The following is a 23,748-nucleotide window of genomic DNA, read 5'->3' as shown; positions in this document are numbered from 1 at the left end:
AGGATCATTTTTAGTATGCGAGAGATTTTCAAAATCGAGTGACAGTATTCATTGGGGATTATAATGATGACCAAAGGAGAATGGAGGGATTCAGGCACTTCATGGAGATTACTGGGTAGCAAGTGTCTATAATTTATCAGTATCATGAGCATATTGGCACTATACTTAGTTTGCCTCAATTTCTTCTATGACCACATTCTCCTAGTCGCATTGGAGGTCAAGCCCCACCACCTATAACCCCTACCCTTCTCCAGTGGATTACCCTCCACCATTAGATTAATTTTCTCCTCCATATTGATTTCATCGGGACTATGAAAATGTTCAAGTCTAGGGGGAGTGTACGCATTCTTGCTTGGTTTAGTTGCATTCTTGTTTTTTGTTTTGTTGCATTCTTGTTTGCAACTTTTGTGATAAAATAGTTACATCATCATCTACTTTACTTGTTGACTTTTCCAAAAGCAAAAATGATAGCACATTTATGTCTTGATACATGTGTTGTAAGATTTGTTCTAGTATTTTTAATGGATTTCCTATTTCTATTTCTAGTAGCATGAAATGAGCAATTGTTGTGAATACTTTTTGTGTATTAGTTTGATGTTGAGTTTCTCACTTCACTTAACTTATGTCTTGAATGGTTGATAACCTTGAAAATAGTCATGATTCATCAAGTGTATGTAGTACTTAGTTTCCCATTGTGATTTATTAAACTACATCTTAGTTATTGGATGTTGCTCGATTCATTAAAGCTTGGAAAAATCAAAATATCCCTATATGAACAAACACCTAAGTATTGCATAATGCAATGACTTGGTGGTATATATATATATATATATATATATAGGGATATAAAAAATAGTTTCACAAGTGGAAACTAGCAAGTTTCCCCTTTGAGCCCGAGTTAGTTTAGTGGGGAAATAAATGCTATATTTCTCTTGATTTTGAGCATGCCTTTGAGACCTTGGTTAGATTAAGAAGAGTGAACCAAGTATATGGTAGGTAACTGCCTATCACTGGGAGCATGAGGAACTCAACTTGTTGATGACTTAACTAGGATTACGGATTCAGACTTAAAGCGCATAAGTCACTTATTGCACTGTGCATGAGAACTTAACTTTAGGCTAAAGTCATAGTCTTCTACAATCATGCTCATAAAATGAAACTAGTTAAGAGAGAAGGATCCATTCATTAGGAATTATAATGAATCATTTGAATACTTGTGTCTTGATTGTGAGTTTTTTCTTGAGGGCAAGCAAAGGTTTAAGTCTGGGGGCGTGATGTGCATAGTTTACATACACATTTATGCATGCTTTATGGCACATCTACGGTTTTATCTTGAATATGCTCTATGCTTTTGCACTCCTTTTATTATTATTTCAGTATATTTATTCTTTTAGTTCAAAGATCTACTCTCATGCATTTTGTGATCATAGGAACTCTTTTGGAGTGAAGATGGAGTGGAAGCGCGCTAAGGAGGAGCATGTGGAGAAAATAGTAGACTAGTGACGTGCCTTGTGCCACAGCCATGCCACTTCACCCGAACATAAGCAGAACACGCTCGTGCCCCTAGGTATGGTAGTGGAAAATTTCCCATGGTCAACATCTTTAGGCCATGTAGATCTACACGGCCGTGTGTTTCCTCCATAGCTCAATTAGAGTAGGACGGTGCCTTTTGGCACGACCGTGTCTCACCTCCATGAACCAACTTCACTCAGGCCGTGTAGATTCCACACGGTCGTGCACAAGTTCCAGCAGCCAATAGTCTTTTACCATGGCACAATCCATGGCTGAGGCCATGCTGCTTATAAATAGTGGTTTCTTCCCCTAATCGAAGGGAAGAAGTTTTCCCCTTTGGGGAAGACGATTCAAAGCTTTGAACCTAACATTCGGGGGGCTTCAACTTGATGATGCGAGGCCAAATTCAATTTCTCTATCTCTCCATTAGCAAGGATTGATCCGAAGATCGCTCATTGGCATTCGCTAAGTTTCCTTTATCTTACTTTCTTGATTTGGATGTGGAGATTAGTGTACTTTGGCTTTGAGATTAATTTCCTTCTGTTATAGAGTAGATCCTCTATTCTAGGGATTAAGGAGTTGATCTAAAGGTGGATTTGATGTAAAACTCTTGGATTATGCCAATGCCCTATTCAAATGATGATTTAATTCTTGTTCTTGTTAGATCTAATGTGTATGCGTGGTTTTGCACTTATTTCTCATGCTAGATTTGATGGATGTGTGTGGATTGTTATCTTTGTATGGATTGATCTCTAGATTATTTGACCGGGGGATTCTAGTAATAGGTATTTCTCTTAACCGGATATCTAGGATTGATTTAGAAGAAGAGAGGCAATTCTCCCACATGGGAGATCTTAACTGCACTTAATGGGTTTTCCCTAATCCCATGTACATGGATAATGTAAGTGACCTAGGAATGTATGACTAGGGAGTCCTAGTGACTGAAAGTCCCTCTTAATCGGACTTCTTGGGCTACTATCTCCATTTAGGTGCATTGGATGACAATGGGGATATCACTCCGACACATAGCCACTGATTAGTGTTGGTACATTGGTTAGGCTTCTTGCGTATATGGGAGTTGATGGTAGGAATGGGTGAATCTAAGTATATTAACTTCCTTCACTTTGAAACCAAAACTCCTAGAACCTTTTACTAAGTAAGACTTCATCAATCTTCTTATCTATAGTTTACATTCCTTTGTTTGTTTTCTTTACTTTTATGCAAGAAACCCTTTTTCAAGATTCGTTAGTTTAGCTAATTTGAGGTGTATGTCTTTAGATTTTCCCAATCTCTATGGGATAAATATTTTTATTACTACCAACATAGCCATGCACTTGTAGCTTCGTAACACAAGGCGATGCTCTAGATGTCCAATTAAAGCTTCGGTCATATGATCTAGGGCATCCCGACTATGGGATGAGCAAAACTATATAATCATTCATTCATACATACATAATATCGAATGAAAACAAGGCATAAGTAATATCATATGGAAAGGAAATTGGTAAATCAAGAGTAAACATCAATCACATATCACAACTATCCCCTTAATCCTAGAATAATAAGATCTACTCTATAATAGGAAGGGAAAAATCCAAAGATAATGAAATCATAAGCTCAAAACCCAATCTAAAGAGAAGAAGGGAGAACAAGCTTATCTAAGATGTTGAGTATTCTTCGAATCCAATCCCATGCTTCTGGAGTCAAAGGAGATGTTGAAAATGGCCCTGGATCTTCAATCAGAGTGCAGAGAAGGTGTAGATCTGAACCAAGATGGATCTCTCAAAGGGGAGAATCCTCCTTCCTTCAAGGAGGGGAAGAGCTTCCCTTAAATAGAGCAGGGAACGAGCTAAGGCATGGCCCATGTCATAGTCGTGCCTCTATTGGCATGGCCAGACCATGAAGCCGTTCGACTTGAGTGACACAATCATGCCTTTTGGCATGGCTAGGGCTTGATTGAGCTTTGGTGAGATGACACGACCATGTGAAACCACATGGATAGAGACTTCATCTTCTTTAGATGAATGGCACAGTCATGCCTTTTGGCACGACAATGTGCTGCTTGCTCACGATGAAGGGACATGATGTTGGTGCAGTTAGCACTAAGGGTCTAACTTAGGTTTTGATGAATGACAAAGTATGATAAGTTAGTTTCTTAGTAATCTAACACTTTGACTGAATGTACAAGAGAAGTCTAGATAGGTCGATGAGCTGACCGGATATCTAGCACGAAGCCCAGCTAGGTCGATGGGTCAACCGGATAGCTGGCACGAAGTCCAGCTATGTTGATAGGTTGACCTGATAGCTGGCACAAAGTCCATCTAGGTCGATGGGTTGACCTGATAGCTAGCACAAAGTCCAGACAGGTCGACAGGCTGACCGGATGTCTGGCACGAAGTCCAACTAGGTCGACGGGCTGACCTAATAGCTGGCATGAAGTCCAGATAGGTCGATGGGATGACAGGATGTCTGGCAGGTATGTTAAGGTAAGTCACTAGAGGGGAGTGACTTGGTGAGGATGCATTCCCCATTCAAGGGAACAGTAGGCATCGATCCAACATAGAACCATTTTGGGAATCTAAGTTGAGATCGTGACTAGAATCCGGTCTCGGTGAGACATAATCTAATTATTACCTTGTTTTATTATATTTATGCTAACATTTGTTTTGCAAGGTAGTTTAATCTTTATTTTACCTCGGACTAACATTTTCTTGTAAGAAAAGGAATTTCTGGAAAATGGTGGTCTGTGCGCCCGGAAGGGATTCGGGATCCCGGAGTTGGTCCAGGCGCCCGGAAGGCAAAAGTTATCCCGTTGCAGATATGGAGCCACTGATTGGCCGAGCCTACATCATGGTCCGGGCGCCCGGAGCACTTCTATATAAGGAGCCTACCTCCAGAGCTGAGACAGAACACTTCTTGCTACAACTGCTCTATTGCTCTCTACACCTGCGATGCTGCGAAACTACTCCGACAACTTGCGGTTCAAGTTTTTTTTTTATTATTGTTGTCGGTATTTCATTTTAATAGTTCTTGTACCTACTATTGTAATCTTGTTTGAGAACTATTAGTGATTGCCCAATGAAAGCACTCAATGAGTGCGGGCCTTGGAGTAGGAGTCAACGAAGGCTCTTAACCAAGTAAAACTAGTTCATGTTAGCATTGTGATTTTTAGTTTTCCGCTGCATACTCGCTTCAAATTTTTGATCGCTATTCACCCCCCCCCCCCCTTCTAGCGACTTTCACGATCCAACAAGTGGTATCAGAGCAGGTACCATTCTGATTTGTTGCAACCACCAATCATACAATGGGGGTGAAATGTTTTTCTTCTTTTTCGGTTTTAAGTTTTACGATATAATCAAAACTGGTATCATTACCTTTTTAGAAATTATTTTTTCATAGAAATCAAGCTGAAATGGTGAACACCAATTCTGTTTTATTTTATTTTTAATTTAATCCTGCACTACTAATCCAAGACCAAGTCTCAGGATTCATTTTTTCTTTTCTCTCCTTGTGTGCAGGATCAATGTCTCAAATCAAAGGTTTTAGCACAGTTCGTCCACCTCTGTTCAACAGTGATGACTTCCCCTACTAGAAGAAGCGTATGGAGGTCTACTTAAAGACCGAGTTCAACTAGTGGTTCAGCGTCACCCGTGGCTATAAGGCGCTTGTCGACAACTCCGAAAATCCATTGGACCATAACAATGGAATTCGGACATGATGAAGAAAGCGTAGACGGATTTCAAAGTGCTCAACACACTGTAATGTGGGCTGATGAAGGAAGAACTGAACTGAGTGGGACCACACCAGAACACAAAAGAACTCTGGGACAAGCTAGTCAAACTTCATGAGGGAACCAGCAAATGCCAAGATAACCAAACAAGATCTTCTTTTAAATAAGTTATTTAATATTAAGATGCAGGAAGGAGAATCGGTGAGTCAGCTCCACGTGAGGATCAAGGACATTCTCGACGGACTTCACGCTATCGACCACCAAATGGAGAATCACGATTTGATCAGGTACGCTCTAAACGTGATTCCTCGAAATGCATTGTGGGCATCCATCGTGGATGCCTACAAGATTTCAAAGAATCTTTCTAAATTAAAGTTAGATGAGTTGTTTTGTGGACTAGAGCTACACGAGCAAACTAACGCCCGAACCAAGAGAGGTATCACTCTTTTTGTAGGTTCCTCTAAGGAAAAGACAAAGACCAAGCTTGAACATAAGATGAGTCTGACCAAGATTCAAAAGACGAAGAGTAACTGGTGAAGTTGGTCAGAAAGATGTTCACCAGGAGAAAGAAGAATTTCAGCAGGAAGGACCTACAGAGTTCAACTCCACAACTGAACCAAGAAACGTGGCCTACTTTGGATGCAACAAGAAGGGTCACTACAAGAATGAGTATCCAAAATTGAAGAACGACAAGTCAAAGATAACTAAGAAGAAGGCACTTAAAGCAACATGGGATGATTCGTCTTCAAAAGAATCAGAAGTTGAAGAGTAGAGGCATCAAAGTCACCTCGAACTGATGGCCGATGAATCAGAATCAGAGTACGGGTTCGAACTCGAATCAAGTCACGAGTCCATACTCTTTCCGAAGGTCCCGAGGAGGTATACCTTAGTTTAAATAAAAGTTTTTGAAAATTATTGTATGTTTAGATAAAAAGTTAACTGCAATTTAAAATCAAAATAAAATGCTCCTTGGGGAGAACCAACACCTCAAGGAACAAATTACAAATTCTAATCCAAATCAAGTTTTAGCACTTGAGGAGGAAAATTCAACACTAAAAGCACAAATTAATAAACTAAAAGGGCTCTTTAAAAACTTTACAACTAGATCTAAAAATTTAGATCTTATCTTAAATAATCAAAAGGTTGTATACAATAAATTTAGACTTGGATACAAGCCAAACTCAAATAAATTGTTTATATCACTAATAACTCAAAATAAACCACAAACTAAAGCTTGGGTTCCGAAAGCGTGTCTAAATAGGACTAAACTAAACCTAAGTACTTAAAAAACCAAAGAAAATAAAATAAATCAATACTAATTACTTAAAAATAAAATATATTATGTGAAATCAAATAAACCAAAGCAAAAAACCTAAACCAACTAAACCTAAATCAAATCATAGAGATAACTGTAAAACCAACTTAAACCAAGATTATAATCAAGTATATTATAATTATAAAAGTAATCGACATAAACAAAAAAACTAAAATCTAAAACAAATCTGTAATTCAGGGGGAGGCTCCAGACTAGCTGGCACCTCCAAAAATAACATACCCGGCAGGATAATTAAGACTAGTTAAAAAGGGACAAAAGTTTAACTTGACCTACGGTATTGGTGAAGTTTTGGATGATAGTATGTTAGGAAAATTCTACCCATGCATGTCTAGGAAGATATGGCTTCGACCTGGTGCATTTGGCTTAGTGGAACTAACTGAAGCTACCCCTTACAAATCGTAAGTAGTTAGACCAAGATTTTGTACTAAGTTCAGTGGATAAGACTATTTGAAAAACCTCAAATACATGGTTACTCTAATAATGTCCAAGTGACTCACCATAGCCTAGAAGTTTATCCAAATAATGCCTATTTGTTGAGCCCAAAGCTAAACCAAAATCTAACACAAAGTTAAACCAAACACTAAAACTGAATCTAACTCATCTCACAAAAATTATAGGTTTCCCTAACTGAAAACATAGATCAGGTGAGATGACTAAGGACTTCAAATCGAATCGAATTGAACCAAATCAAATCGAATCGAATCGAATCGAATCGAATCAAATCAAAATGAATCGAATAAATTAGAATTAAATTAAATTTAAATTTAAATAAAATTTGAATTAAAACTAAATTAAATTAAATTCAATCAAATTTAATTTAATTTAAATCTAAATTAAAATTTTAATTTCAAATTATTTTCTTAAAAAAATTATTTTAAAAATTAGTTTAACTTAAAATAATTTTAAAAATTAGTTTAACTTAAAAAGTATTTTAAAAATTAATTTAACTTAAAAAATTATGTTAAACAATTATTTAAATTTTAAAAAATTAATTTAAAAATAATTTTAATATTAAAAAATTATATTAAAAATGTTTTTAACTTAAAAAAAATTATTTTAACATTATGAAAAAATATTTTAACTTCAAAAAATTATTTTAACTTAAAAAAATTATTTTAACTTTCAAAAAATATTTTGAAGTCTTGTTAACTTTTAAAAAATATTTTAACTATAAAAATTTATTTTAACATTCAAAAATTATTTTAAAAATCTTTTTAATTTTTTTTAAAAAAAATTATTTTAACTTTACAAAATTATTTTAACTTTAAAAAAAATATTTTAAAAATCTTTGTAACTTTAAAATAAAATTATTTTAACTTTAAAAAATATTTTAACTTTAAAAATTTATTTTGGCTTTATAAAATTATGTTAACTTTAAAAAATTATTTTAAAAATCTTTTAACTTCAAGAAAATTATTTTTACCTTAAAAATATTTATTTTAATTTTAAAAATTATTTTAAAAATCTTTTTAACTTTAAAAAAAAATTATTTTAACTTTTAAAAAAATCATTTTAACTTTAAAAAATTATTTTAAAAATCTTTTTTACTTTGAAAAATTATTTTAACTTTAAAAAATTACTTTAAATTTAAAAAATTATTTTGACTTTAAAAAAAATTAAACGTTTTTTAACTTTAAAAAAAATTACTTTTTTTTTTAACTTTAATTTTTTTAAAAAAATATTTTTAACATAAATTTATTTTAAAAAAATTATTTAAACTTCCTAAAAAAATTCTTTTTAATTTAAAAACATTAATATTAAAAAACAAAAATAATCCGGTCAGAAACAAAGGGTGCGCCCCAGGTATTACCTTCCGGGCGCTCGGAAGGTAGTTCGGGCACGTGGCCCGGCAGTCTGCTATAGGCGCCCGGAGCCAGTCCGAGTGCCCAGAGTGCCCTATATAAGGGGCGACAAGGGCGCCCCCAATCTTTGCACCCTCCTTTCCACTCTTGCAAAGGCTCTCACCGAGCTTTAATGCAAGAAGGATTAAATTTAACATTTTTTACTTTCCTCTTCGGTTATTACGCCATTGTGAATCAACCGAGGTCATCACTTCCAGTTTTTTTTCACGACGCGTGATAAATTTTCACTCCTTTTCAAAATTTTCTTAAATAAATATTTTCTATAATTTATTGCTTAGTCAAGTTTTTATTTTTTGATAAAGTAGGAAACATGCTAATACTGGTGCTAGGCCCTCTATTGCTAATACCAATCATAGGTTTCCTACTGAAGAACTTAGGATTAGGTTTAACTCTACCATTTATATGCCTATATATACTAGGTGTATTGATTGTGAGACCTCGAAAATTTAAATAAATAGAGTTATTTAAGAAATAGCCTTATAGAATTTTTCCGAAATTTTTAGAATTTTTCTGGGAATTTTTCGGAGCTCGTACGACGGGTTTTGAGGGGATCAATTAACGGGTACAGATAAAACCTATTTGGGATACCCGTTTAGGTGAGGAAAAGGTTTAATTATAAATCTTTTTTTTTAATTTCCTCAACCAAACGCCGTTTCCCGAATCGAGCCCTCTTCCTCCTCTTTCCCGATCTCCCCCTCTCTTCTCTCTTGTTCTCTCTCGCGGATGAAGCAAGCCGAGAGCTCCGGCAATCTCCCTCTGTCGACATCGACACCCTAAGATCATATCTGACTGGTGTTCCTCCTCTCCAGACCATCTTCGGTCCAACGGTCGCTTCTTTGGTGGTTCCTGCGGCCGATCGTCAGCGGCGTCGTGGCTAGGGCACGGTGAGGTGTCGGATCTCGCTTCGTCTCCAACCGGTAGGACTTCCCTCTCCTCTCCTCAGTCTGTGAGCAGTGCGATCCACTTCTCTATTGGACAGATTGGATCGAGTAATGCCGCCGAGCAGCGATCTTGGATGTAAGGCATCGCCGGATTTCACTAGATTAGGGCTTGATTTTAGTTATCTCCGGCCGATTGACCTTCATTTCCTCCTTCTTGAGTTGTTCACAGAGTGAACCGTGTATCCTCAAGTTGGATCGGATTGGGTGATACCTTCTGGAGACACTCGGTTGAGGTAAGATTTCGGTGTTGTTTGATCTATGGTTCCATGGTTTGATCTCCTCTTTGATCTGTAATCTTCAATCTTAATTGATTAATGAATTCTGGTTTGATTCATTGCCTGATCTAATTGATTCCAGGGAGGATCTGTTTTGTGGATTTCAAATTGAATGCTGTGAGTTCTTTGATCCAGCAATTCATCCTGTTACTGGCAGCAACAATCCCTGCTGTAGATCTACAATCAGGGCAGTGAATTGAGGTCCTGTTTCTGTGGGGTTTCTATTGGTTACGACAGCCACCTCATCCAGTAGCTCTTCTGGTTCCAACTATCAACAGCAGTGTGTAGAATTGGGTATGTTTTGGATTATGATTAGTTAGGATAAATGATCTTAGTTGTAGATCATAGTGAATTTTGATTACATGATTAGTGTGATTAGATTTAATTACTTAAATTAATCTAATGGAATGATTAGGGTTAAGACAATTAACCCTAGTCAATTATTAGATTTAATTTAAGTTTATGTTTCTAATCTAACTGGTGATTAGGGATTAGGTAACTAACCCTAATTGACCGTTAGATTTTATTTAGGGAGGATGCGATTGACTTGATTTGGGTTTTACCCTAATTTAGTTTTATGGATTTTATTTAGCTATTCATTTGAATTTAGCTAAATAAAATATATATATATTGTTTGTTTGACACAGGACTCTGATTCGAGACAAGCGTCTCGACGTTGGATTTGACGTGATACTACTTGCTATTTGAGGCGGGTACCCTTTGACTTATCTTTTGATACTGTCTTATGATATGCATAGTTTATATATAATTACTAGTTGTAGATGGTAGATTTACCACTTCCCTGGTCTTAGCTTAGTTGATACCTATCACATGCTTCCTCTACTAGTTGCTTTACTTTAGAATTGGATGCTTTTATCTTTTGCCATGTATATATATGTTTATGGAGATGGATAGGTACATTTAGAGTTACTTTCCACTGGATTAGTTGTTGTAGGTACTTGTTCATATATTGTTGGATTTGCGTTGCTTATATCATTGTTATACATATGTGTTTGTTGTATTGGCACCTACGCATATGGAGGAGGATATGTTCAGGTATGACATACTGTAGCCGCACGCACCATATTGCATGATTGCATGCTGGGTGATTGACGACTCCATTATTGTTGAGCTCGTCGGCCGGCTACATGAGGGCCTACACATAGCATGACCACTGCATGGGTAGTGGCATAGCACTCAGGGTGTGTATGGCAGGTTGCTCGGTGGTGCACCGCCGGGGTGCTCATGGGTAGCACGATACAGCGGGGTTGCAGCCCGGATCCCTTCCCGTCATCGCGTATCGGGAGATGAGAGCATTGCGCTCCCTCACTATGTTTGAGGTAGGAGGATAGGTGTACTCCGACAGCATCCCATCCACTCGGTCACTCATCAGGGGTAGTGACAGCAGAGTGGACGGTGTCACAGCCCTACCCACTCGGTCTCGCCATCGCGTGTGAGACGGCTGACTGGCGTCAGGGGTGACCATGTCATATTGCATCATATGCACGGATTGCATTCTTTATGATTGATGCATTTTGGTGATTGCATATGATTGACATGCATACAGGATACATGCTTTTGCTCTGACTATTTTTATCTGTGTATGTTCACAGTCAGTTGCACAAGCCTCGCAGGTGAGTACTGTTTATTTCAGTTATGCATTTTCTTATTATTCTTGCTATAGACTGTACTTTATGCCTATTGCTGGTTATTACAGTTTATTTCAGCTATGCATATCTGTTATACTGTTAGGAAACTGTACCGTAGGTTGTACTGTTAGGAAACTGAACTGTAGGCTCTATGGTTTAGTGTACTGTACCATAGGATGTTACTGGTGGTTATATGTTGCTGTACATATCTATTGGATTACCTGCTGAGTTCTTTGAACTCACCCCGTTATTACTATTTTTCAGGTTGAGGCCGTCAGGAGTGATTCCAGTCGCTAGCCCCTTTATCGCGAGGATTTGCCAGTTGTCGGGATCTGTTTTATTTTTGCATCTTATATACTTGTGAAGTGGGTTTTGTATTGTGGACTTTATATCGTACATTCGGGTTTGCTACTTTTGTTTTTCCGCTGCAGATTTTCTCATTACTTCGTGGATTTGTATTCTTCGTTGTAGTAGAGTAGGATGTTTACATATATCTTCGAGGGTTTTATATCGTCTTTCCTTATTAAACTACGTGGATTGATTATATGTTGAACTGTGTGGAATGTTGATATAAACTGCGTGGTTTGTTTCTTATTTGTATTGTATTGTTCCGGCCGTATGTGGCAGAGGTATAGATATATGTATTCTGGATTCATATTGTCACCCGTACAGGGGAGATGTTTCCGAAACTTCTTCGGACAGGGACTACCTGGGGCATGACAATTTATTTGGTATCAGAGCAAGGTACACGATACTTGCTCTTCGTTTTGGATTTTTGAGGTTTATCTGATACCAATTCTTTTGTTATCAGAGCTAGGCTCCGATTTCGGATTTTTGTGTCTTGGAGTTTGCGAGCGTATCTGGATTTTTGGGATTTTATCTGATACCAATTTATTTGGTATCAGAGCAAAGTTTTGCGATACCTACTTGTCGGGTTTCGGATTTACGATACTTACTTCGTGAGCATTTCTCGGTATTTTGTATTTGTATGGATTTTCGTCGACTTACTTGTTTCGGAATTCCGAGGTATTTTAACGAGGATCTATTAGTTCTATTTGGGGGCTAAGCAGCGACAGGATATCTCCAGACGACAAATAGGTAAATTAGGTAACTTTATAGTTTTTATACCTGTAGTGATATCTGGGTAAAATTTTGTTTACAGATATGACACCTACGTGTGTTCCGGTACCGAGACGTGGGCGACCACGTAAGAGGCCGATAGATTCTCTTGAGACAGAGTATTCAGAGAGGTCTGCTAGGGCTGAGCCTGTTCGTCAAGGGTGGACTCCTCAGGTTATTGTTAGTACGTCTGCGTATCAGATCCCGATAGTTCCAACGTCAGAGGTACCTACCTCGATTGTACCACCAGTGGAACCACCGTCGGGATATTCAGCACCTCTCCCATCAGCTGTACCCGCAGAGTACCCGGCACCCTCTCTAGCTGTGCTTGCTACCGCGTACTCGGCACCGCAGACACATGTGCTGATTACTACATATTCGGAACCAGTACCGGCAGCACCGCCTGTTTCTTAACCGGTACCACCCACCGTACCTTCAGTGGCCCCTACATATGTCTACTCAGTAGTTCCGCCATCAGTACTACCCATAGGAGCAGTCCCAGTGCTGCAGCGATTCCCACTGATATAGTTACAGCATGTGCACGGATCCCAGCCTTAGCAGAGTCGGCGAAGAGCCGCTTCACATTATTCCACGGGGAGACTGATCCGAGCATAGCTCAGTCCTGGATTGAGACTATGGAGCGGACATTCTTTTACATGGCCTGCTCCGAGTGGGAGAAGGCCGAGCTGGCTGCTTACCACCTGCGAGATGGGGCAGAGATCTGGTGGGACACACAGCGCTCCATTATAGGCGACCAGCTTATTACCTGGACGAGATTTAGGGAGGCATTCGAGAGTCAGTATTTTCCCCGAGTATATCAGATGACTCTTCGGCAGGATTTTCTTAGTCTGCGGCAGAATAATCGCTCAGTGATGGAGTATAATGCTGAATTTAATCGGTTGGCCAGATTCTGTCCTGAGTTAGTTGCCGATGACAGATCTCGTATGCTTCAGTTTGTCCAGGAACTGGACGGGCATCTTCAGCTGAAGATTTCTAGTTTTAGTACTTCATCATACACCGAGACATTGGATAGAGCTCTCATGATTGAGTCTACTCATCGGAGAGTGAATGCATATAAGAAGAGGAAGCAGACTGATCGGACTTCCGGACAGATCCAGCAGACACAGACTACGGGACAGCAACAGAGCAGTCGCACTCAGACGGGTCAGGGTACTTCTGGGTCATCTGGCCGACACCAGAAATCAGGACGATCAGGACATTCCCGGTCTGCTCAGCAGAACCGGAAACAGTCCACTAGTGACTCTTTTTGCACCAGATGCGGATCCCGAGATCGCATCACCTCTGCGTGCTCCTTGGGACAGTCAGTTTGCTATCATTGCAAACTGACCGGACACATAAGACGAGACTGTGCGCTGAAGTCTCAACAGGTAGCCTCCGGGATTTCTGTATCGGGAGGATAGTTTGGTCAGTCCGGGACTCAACGAGGAGGGCCGAAAGTCCAATCTTCACATCGCCAGCAGAGGACAGCTCCCCCTGCGGCAGCTGCATATGGCATGTACGGTCAGGAGCGTTCTGGTGTTCTTATGGAGTCCCAGAGTTCTATTTCTGGACCTCAGTATCTGACTCAGGGGCAGTATCAGTTGCAGCCTCTGCCATTGGTACAACATCAGTTACAGTCCCAACCACCGGTTCAGTACATACTGCAGCCCATAGTTCCATCTTTGACTCAGTGTCCCGTACCGACTCAGTGGCAGGCTCAGACTCCGACACAGCAGCCTTTGGCAGTGCTACCGCCTCTCCCACCATCAGATACTGGGCGAGTTCACGCAGTCACCAGAGAGGATGCACAGCGGGCCGACGGATCCATTTTTCGTGGTACGGTTTTACTTTATGCATTTTCTGCTGATATGCTAATTGATACAGGTAGTTCACATTCTTTTATATCATGTGCATTTATGAGAGAGATTGGTAGACTACCTTCTCATAGACCGCGGCGACTGACCGTCTCCTTACCATCTGGTGATACCTTGGATGTCACACAGGAGGTCAGAGGTTGCCCGTTAGATTTGTTAGTACTGGATATGGTCGAGTTCGATATTATCCTGGGTATGGATTGGCTGTCTGCTTATCATGCCACAGTTGATTGCCAGAAGAGCGTGGTTACTTTCCGACCTCCTAACCAACCCTCTTGGGATTTCACTGGCATCAGAGACGATGGGATATCGACCATTTCTGCGATACAGGCGCAGAAACTGCTATCACATGGATGTCAGAGGCTCAGGACCGTCAGAAAAGTTATGCTGATCAGAGACGGAGACCCCTCGAGTTCTCCATTGGTGATCATGTATTTCTTAGAGTTTCACCCACGAAAGGGGTGAAGAGATTTGGTCTCCGAGGTAAGATAGCTCCCCGATATATTGGACCATTCCAGATCTTGGAGAGGATTGGAGCAGTAGCTTACCGTCTGGCGCTACCACCATCTCTAGCTGGCATTCACGATGTATTCCATGTATCTATGCTGAGGAGATACGTATCCGATCTGGCACATGTTCTGTCAGATATATCTGTTCCTATTCAGCCTGATGTTACATACGAGGAGGTTCCGGTGCGGATTCTGGACCATAGAGAGCGTCAGCTGCGGAACAAGATTGTCCGACTGGTTAAAGTCGGATGGCAGCATCATTCTGACGAGAGGCTACTTGGGAGCTGGATGATACGATTCGAGCTCGATACCCTCATCTTTTTACTTGAGGTATGTGGGTTAGAGTTCTTTCAGCATTTATACTGTTTGGTTATATTCTAGGGTTTGCTGTTGGTTATAGCGAAATTTGGGGACCAAACTTTTATTAGTAGGGGAGGATGTGAGATCTCAAAAATTTAAATAAATAGGGTTATTTGAGAAATAGCCTTATAGAATTTTTCCGAAATTTTTAGAAATTTTCTGGGAATTTTTTAGAGCTCGTACGACGGGTTTTGAGGGGATCAATTAACGGGTACAGATAAAGCCTATTAGGGATACCCATTTAGGTGAGGAAAAGGTTTAATTATAAATCTTTTTTTTTTAATTTCCTCAACCAAACGCCGTTTCCCGAATCGAGCCCTCTTCCTCCTCTTTCCCCATCTCCCCCTCTCTTCTCTCTTGTTCTCTCTCGCGGATGAAGCAAGCCGAGAGCTCCGGCGATCTCCCTCTGTCAACATCGACACCCAAAGATCAGATCTGACTGGTGTTCCTCCTCTCCAGACCATCTTCGGTCCAGCGGTCACTTCTTTGGAGGTTCCTGCGGCCGATCGTCGGCGGCGTCGTGGCTAGGGCACGGTGAGGGTCGGATCTCGCTTCGTCTCCAACCGGTAGGACTTCCCTCTCCTCTCCTCGCACTGTGAGCAGTGTGATCCACTTCTCTATTGGCCGGATTGGATCGAGTAATGCCGCCGAGCATCGATCTTGGAGGTAAGGCATCGCCGGATTTCACTAGATTAGGGCTTGATTTTGGTTTTCTCCGGCCGATTGACCTTCATTTCCTCCTTCTTGAGTTGTTCACAGAGTGAACCGTGTATCCTCAAGTTGGATCGGATTGGGTGATACCTTCTGGAGACACTCGATTGAGCTAAGATTTCGGTGTTGTTTGATCTATGGTTCCATGGTTTGATCTCCTCTTTGATCTGTGATCTTCAATCTTAATTGATTAATGAATTCCGGTTTGATTCATTGCCTGATCCGATTGATTCCAGGGAGGATCTGTTTTGTGGATTTCAAATTGAATGCTGTGAGTTCTTTGATCCAGCAATTCATCCTGTTACTGGCAGCAACAATCCCTGCTGTAGATCTACAATCAGGGCAGTGAATTGAGGTCTTGTTTCTATGGGGTTTCTTTTGGTTACGACAGCCACCTCATCCAGTAACTCTTCTAGTTCCAGCTATCAACAGCAGTGTGTAGAATTGGGTATGTTTTGGATTATGATTAGTTAGGATAAATGATCTTAGTTGTAGATCATAGTGAAGTTTGATTACATGATTAGTGTGATTAGATTTAATTACTTAAATTAATCTAATGGAATGATTAGGGTTAAGAAAATTAACCCTAGTCAATTATTAGATTTAATTTAAGTTTATGTTTCTAATCTAACTGGTGAATAGGGATTAGGTAACTAACCCTAATTGACCGTTAGATTTTATTTAGGGAGGATGCGATTGACATGATTAGAGTTTTACCCTAATTTAGTTTTATGGATTTTATTTAGCTATTCATTTGAATTTAGCTAAATAAAATATATATATTGTTTGTTTGACACAGGACTCTGATTCGAGACAGGCGTCTCGACGTTGGATTTGACGTGATAATACTTGCTATTTGATGCGGGTACCCTTTGACTTATCTTTTGATACTGTCTTATTGTAACGCCCGCCCTCCCTGCTAACAACAAGGGACGGGGCTACGATACTCTACGTACGTATTACAGCGGAAGACTTAAAATTATTTTTCTTAACTTAATTAAAACCGAACTACACTAACATGGTTTCATAACATGGTAGCAAAATAAATAAAAACTTAACATCAAGTCACCCATATTGTATTACATTTCACAAAACCAAAGCATAGTTCTTAAAGGTTTTAAATCAGGTTCTTAATTAGTTGCCTAGCCACCGCCACACACATCTTCGTTGCCCCTCCTGCTGCTCCTTTAACTCATCCAGCTTTTTCCTTTATCTGTGGTACAAGGAAAGTAAGCTATGAGCACTCATGGCTCAGTAAGTTCCTTTCCTACTCACTAAAACCAACAATCAACACATAATCAAATAATGTCTCAACTTAACATGATCTCAACTAGTCATGGCATAACATATCATACTCTTTAAGCTTATCATGCAACATAACTAACATTGTAACTAGTCATGGCATATCATTTCTTAAAGCATAGCATGAAACATAACATAATCATATCATGGCATATTATCTCTTAAAACATAGCATGAAACATAACATAATCATATCATGGCATATCATCTCTTAAAACATAGCATGAAACATAACATAATCATATCATGGCATATCTTAAATCATAGCCTCAACACAACATAATCATAGATCATATGCATCATGATTTTAAAAACATGTATCCGAAAAACATGTGTATGTCTCATGATCTTTTAAAACCATTTTTTTTTCTTACATATATACTTGAACATAATCTCAACTTAAAGGGGATCCCGGCTATGTACCACTTACATATTGCGCGCAACCTATGTAGGCCCAAGGTAGCAAGTCTTGAACCCTACAAGGCAAACATACTAGGCCCGAGTCTTACTCCATCGACCTAGGGGCACTTAGGAGCCCATCCCTAACGAGGCCCGAGTCTTATTCCATCGACCCCGGGGCGCTTATGGAGCCCACCCTTGGTACAAGCCACATAAAGTAAAGTACATGTCATACTTATACATATCATACATCATAAAAGCATGCATCTAAGCATATAGCATATCATCAAGCATGCATATTCTAAGCACATATCATATCATCAAAGCATGCATATTTCTAAACACATCATATCATAAAAACATGCATATTCTAAGCATATAGCATATCATCAAAGCATGCATATTTCTAAACACATATCATATCATAAAAACATGCATATTCTAAACACATATCATATCATAGAAAGTATAAATCACAAGCATACATGTTTAAGCATAAGGGTGTATCATGTGATTATACTATCAAAAGAAACATGGTAACATAGTTAACTTGGGTTCTAAACTTCCTAAACCCTTGGGTTCCTATCATGGCTGAACCCCCTTAGGTCTCAATTTAGGTAAAAACAACCTCCAAGCATGTGAAACCTAAATCATCATCACATAAATTTCATAGGAAGCATTATAAGCATGATTAACTTGGTTTCTAAGTTCTCCAAGTCCTTAAACTCATGTGGCCAAATCCTATCAGTATATAAACAAGGTCCCAAATGTCATGAAAGCATGGAAACCTTAAACCATATTTATAGCATTTTTTTCAAATAGCATAGTAAGCATATTGAGCTAGTTCTTAAGTCCTTCAAGCCCTTAACGTATATCTTGGTCAAACTTTTAACAAGTGTTCATTAGGGCTAAAAACAAACATACAAGCATGTGAACTTGAACTAACATCATGTATAAATTCATAACAAGACATCATACAATAGGTATGGCCGAAACTTACCCTAGCCTCATTTAGGTCACTAAACAACATATAGTATGAGAACTTTGGTTTTCTACTTATCATATTTCATGTAGAGTGACATAGGCATATTTAATTCTTGTTCTAGGGTTTCTATGGAATCTATTCCTTCATGGCTGAAACACACAATGATCCATTTAGGTCATGGAAAAATTATACAAATATGTGACACACTCAACACCTTATCATATTTTCATAAGAAGTACTTTTAACACATTTGGTTTCATTTCTAAGGCCTCTAGGTCTTTTAAACCCTACTTGGCCGAAACTCACAGAATATAAACTTGTTTCAAATAGCCTAAAAGCATAAGAAATCATACAAGTTTCATAGCATGTATAAAGACAAGCATAATAAACATACATGTGAATTGTGTCTTAGGCTTCCTAGGTTTCTTTCCCTTTTTCTTTTATTTTTCCTCATGGCCGAAACCTACCAATCTTTAAACTAGGTTTTAATTGGCCTAAAGCATGGAAAACCTAAGTAAGTTTCATGGCAAAAATTACTAAGAACATCATATACAAAGTTGGTTCATAAACAAGCTAGGACTCTTGTGATCTTACATGTCATATATCATGTAACTAATTTTCTATACTCAATTTAAACATAAGAGCATTAAACAACTTTCATATCATAATATCACAGAGGTCTTGAGCATATTAGAATTTTTTTTAAGTTTTTCTAAACTATCCATCTTATCATGGCCGAAAATCTAAAATAAGAGTTCATGAATTTCTAGCAATGTACAACATGCAATTCTTTAATAGAACTCTATATTCTATCATACAAACATGGTTATTTAAATTTAAAGGTCTTCCTAACCCTAAACCCTTTTCTTAGCTGAAACATATAAATGGATTTCTTTGGTTTCAAGTAACTTTCAAGCAAGAAAACCAATAAAAACCCTTAGTATTTCATGGGAGAAATTTTTGTACTAGTTTAGTTAAACAATATTTTTCCCTAACCTCCTTAACATATTTTTGGCCGAAATTCTAGGGTTAGGTACTCCTCTGATCAAGCATCATTTAACTATAAAAACATGAATAAAATCCTTCCTACATAGCATAGAAAGAATATCATGAAATAAGGAATTGTTTAAATCATCCTAGATTTGAAAACACTTTCTTTAGCCGAATTTTCTTAAATTCTTTCCTAGGTTTTCTAATCCTTATAGAATCCAAAAATCACATAAAAGCCTTGTAACACAGGTGAGGGGAAGCTTACATCCTTTTCGCTTGTGGATCTAAGGTATGGTGGAGAAGAAGTAGCCTCTTCTTCTAGTTCCTTTCCCTTGATTCCTTTGCTAAGTCCTCCTTGTATCTTAGGCTTTCTTAGGGAAAAAACTTGGCTTTGGGGCCGAAGATGGAGGAGAGGGGACTGAGGTGTTCTCGGTGAGGGAGAGGATGAATGAGAGAAAATGGAATTTTCCCATTTACATATTCTCTTTTATGTTAAGGGGGAAGAGGTAGCAAACTTGGTTTTTGCTTTCCTTCTCCCTTAGCCTTTTTTTCTATTTATTTTTATTTTTATTTATTTATTTATCCTCATCATTCATGGTGAAATAAGGGGGAATGAATTCCCTTAATTATCCTCTTTTATTTTCGGCAAGAGAAGAGAGAAAGAGGGAGAGAAAGGGAGGAAGGCAAGTTGCCTTTCTCTTGCTCCTTACTTGTTTTCTTTTGGCTAGCTTTTACTCTTACCTTTATCATGAGTTTCCCTCCTTTGCTATCAATACCTTTTCTCTATCCCAATTGGTTCCTACTAATTAATTCTATGAATTATAATATAAGAGGTTCAAGGTTCAATCCTTGACCTTCACTTCTTTTTATTTCATTTTATTTCTTTTTGCTTCAACTCACTTCCTATTATTTTTCTAAAGAAAAATCCCTCATTCATATATTTATCTTACAAGCTTAGTGGGTATTACAGTACCCCGTACCTCATAAAAAGTTCATCCTCGAACTTTAAAATAGTTGCATCCGGTGGCACTGAACTTTCGGCTGAGTGCATCGGCCACTTTGTTCGCCTTTCCTGGGTGATAAAGAATCTCGCAGTCATAATCTTTAACTAATTCGAGCCATCGACGTTGCCTCATATTCAGATCTTTTTTTGTGAAAAAATATTTCAGACTCTGATGGTCGGTATAAATCTTACACTGAGCTCCATATAAATAATGTCTCCATATTTTGAGAGCGAAGACCACGGCTGCTAGTTCTAATTCGTGAATGGGATAATTCTTCTCATGTTCTTTAAGTTGTCTAGAAGCGTAGGCAATGACTTTGCCATCTTGCATGAGTACAGCTCCAAGTCCTGTGATGGAAGCATCGCTGTACATATCGAAGCTTTTGTTGGTTTCCGGAAGAGTAAGAATCGGAGCACTGGTCAGTCTCCTTCTCAATTCTGCGAAACTCTTCTCACAAGCTTCTGTCCATTCATACTTTGTATTTTTCTTGGTGAGAGCTCTTATAGGGGCTGCGATTTTGGAGAAATTCTCTACAAATTTCCTGTAATAACCTGCTAGTCCGAGAAAATTCCTGACTTCGCTGGCATTCTTTGGTCGGTTCCAGTTATTTACAGCTTCGATTTTACTTGGATCCACCATAACTCCATCTTTGGAGATGACATGACCTAGAAATATTACCCGGTCAAGCCAAAACTCGCATTTGGAGAATTTTGCATATAGTTGTTTCTCTTGAAGGATCTGTAGTACAGTATTCAGGTGTTCAGCATGTTCTTCTGGGGTTCTCGAGTAGATAAGTATATCGTCAATAAAGACGATTACAAACTTATCAAGATATGCCGTAAATACCCGATTCATTAGGTCCATAAATACTGCAGGAGCGTTGGTTACTCCGAAAGGCATAACTATGAACTCATAGTGTCCATATCGGGTTCGAAATGCTGTTTTTGGTATATCATCTGGTTTCACCTTCACTTGATGATAACCGGATCGTAGATCTATCTTTGAGAAAACGGTCGCACCCTTCAGTTGGTCGAACAGGTCATCGATCCGTGGGAGTGGGTACCGGTTCTTGATCGTCACATTATTCAGTGCTCGGTAGTCTATACACATTCGCATAGACCCATCCTTCTTCTTTACAAACACACTGGAGCTCCCCATGGAGAGTGACTAGGACGAATAAGTCCCTTGTCGAGTAATTCGGATAACTGTTCCTGAAGTTCCTTTAATTCAGCCGGAGCCATACGATAAGGTGCTTTCGAGATCGGCTGAGTACCAGGAATCAATTCGATTCCGAATTCTATCTCTCTCTTAGGGGCCAACCCTGGTAGTTCATCAGGAAATACTTTTGGATAGTTGCATACTACTCTGACGTCTTCTAACTTCGGGTCTTTGACTTGATTGATATCAACCACGTGTGCTAGAAACCCCATACATCCCTTATCTAACATCTTTTGTGCTTTAATAGATGACAATAACTTCTCCGTTCCTTTTGATTCCCCATAAAATTCAAACTCTGGTTCGTTCTCGGGTCGGAAAATCACTTTTCTTCTGCGGCACTCGATTGAAGCGCCGTACTTGCTAAGGAAATCCATGCCCAAAATTATGTCATAATCCTGCATATCAAGTACTATCAGATTGCAGTAGAGTTCTCTGTTTGTGATCCGAATAAGTACTGCTTGCAGCATATGGTCCGATGGCATAATTTCCCCGGATGGTAAGGTTGTTAAGAAGGTGTCCTCTAGAGTTCAGAGTGGTATGTCTAGCTTCTTCATAAAAGGTGTTGAGACGAACGAGTATGTTGCCCCAGTATCAAATAATACTACAACATACTGATTGTAAATAAGTAGCTGACGCTGGAGGTCTGTGACTACCTGTGCCAGGTCTGGTGGAGTCACTGTCCCTCCGGTTCGGGCATTTCGTGTCCTAACCATGTTTATCTAAATAAGGACAAACAGACTAGTGTAAGTAGTTATCATTTTTAGCCAATCTAACCTATTGTTTTGTTTCTATCTATTTGTTCTGGTATTATTCCTAACCTACCAATATGTAATCCTAATCTAATTTATAACTAAAAGTATAGAATAAAGCATAAGCAAGTAGAACATGAAACTAAAGCATAAACAACATAAGGAAAAATAAGGAATAAAATGACAAACAATGTAACATAAGGAAATAAAGCATAAGCAATGTAGTAAAGAAAATGAAGCATAGGAAATATAACAAGAAAGAAAAAAAAATAGAGCATGAGTCATATAATCATGAAAATTAAACATAAACATGTAACAAGAAAATTAAACATAAGCATATAACAAGTAATTTTAGCATAAACATTCTTACTTGGAGCGGCAGGTAGGAGGCTTGATGTGTGTGTAGTGAGCTGGCAATAACTTTGGCTCTTATACCAACCTGTAACGCCCGCCCTCCCTGCTAACAACAAGGGACGGGGCTACGATACTCTACGTACATATTACAGCGGAAGACTTAAAATTATTTTTCTTAACTTAATTAAAACCGAACTACACTAACATGGTTTCATAACATGGTAGTAAAATAAATAAAAACTTAATATCAAGTCACCCATATTGTATTACATTTCACAAAACCAAAGCATAGTTCTTAAAGGTTTTAAAGCAGGTTCTTAATTAGTTGCCTAGCCACCGCCACACACATCTTCGTTGCCCCTCCTGCTGCTCCTTTAACTCATCCAGCTTTTTCCTTTATCTGTGGTACAAGGAAAGTAAGATATGAGCACTCATGGCTCAGTAAGTTCCTTTCCTACTCACTAAAACCAACAATCAACACATAATCAAATAATGTCTCAACTTAACATGATCTCAACTAGTCATGGCATAACATATCATACTCTTTAAGCTTATCATGCAACATAACTAACATTGTAACTAGTCATGGCAAATCATCTCTTAAAGCATAGCATGAAACATAACATAATCATATCATGGCATATTATCTCTTAAAACATAGCATGAAACATAACATAATCATATCATGGCATATCATCTCTTAAAACATAGCATGAAACATAACATAATCATATCATGGCTTAAATCATAGCCTCAACACAACATAATCATAGATCATATGCATCATGATTTTAAAAACATGTATCTGAAAAACATGTGTATGTCTCATGATCTTTTAAAACCATTTTTTTTTCTTACATATATACTTG

Source organism: Zingiber officinale, chromosome 7B (assembly GCF_018446385.1).
Source record: "Zingiber officinale cultivar Zhangliang chromosome 7B, Zo_v1.1, whole genome shotgun sequence".
Lineage (NCBI taxonomy): Eukaryota > Viridiplantae > Streptophyta > Magnoliopsida > Zingiberales > Zingiberaceae > Zingiber > Zingiber officinale.
Note: the sequence above shows the minus strand (reverse complement) of the source record.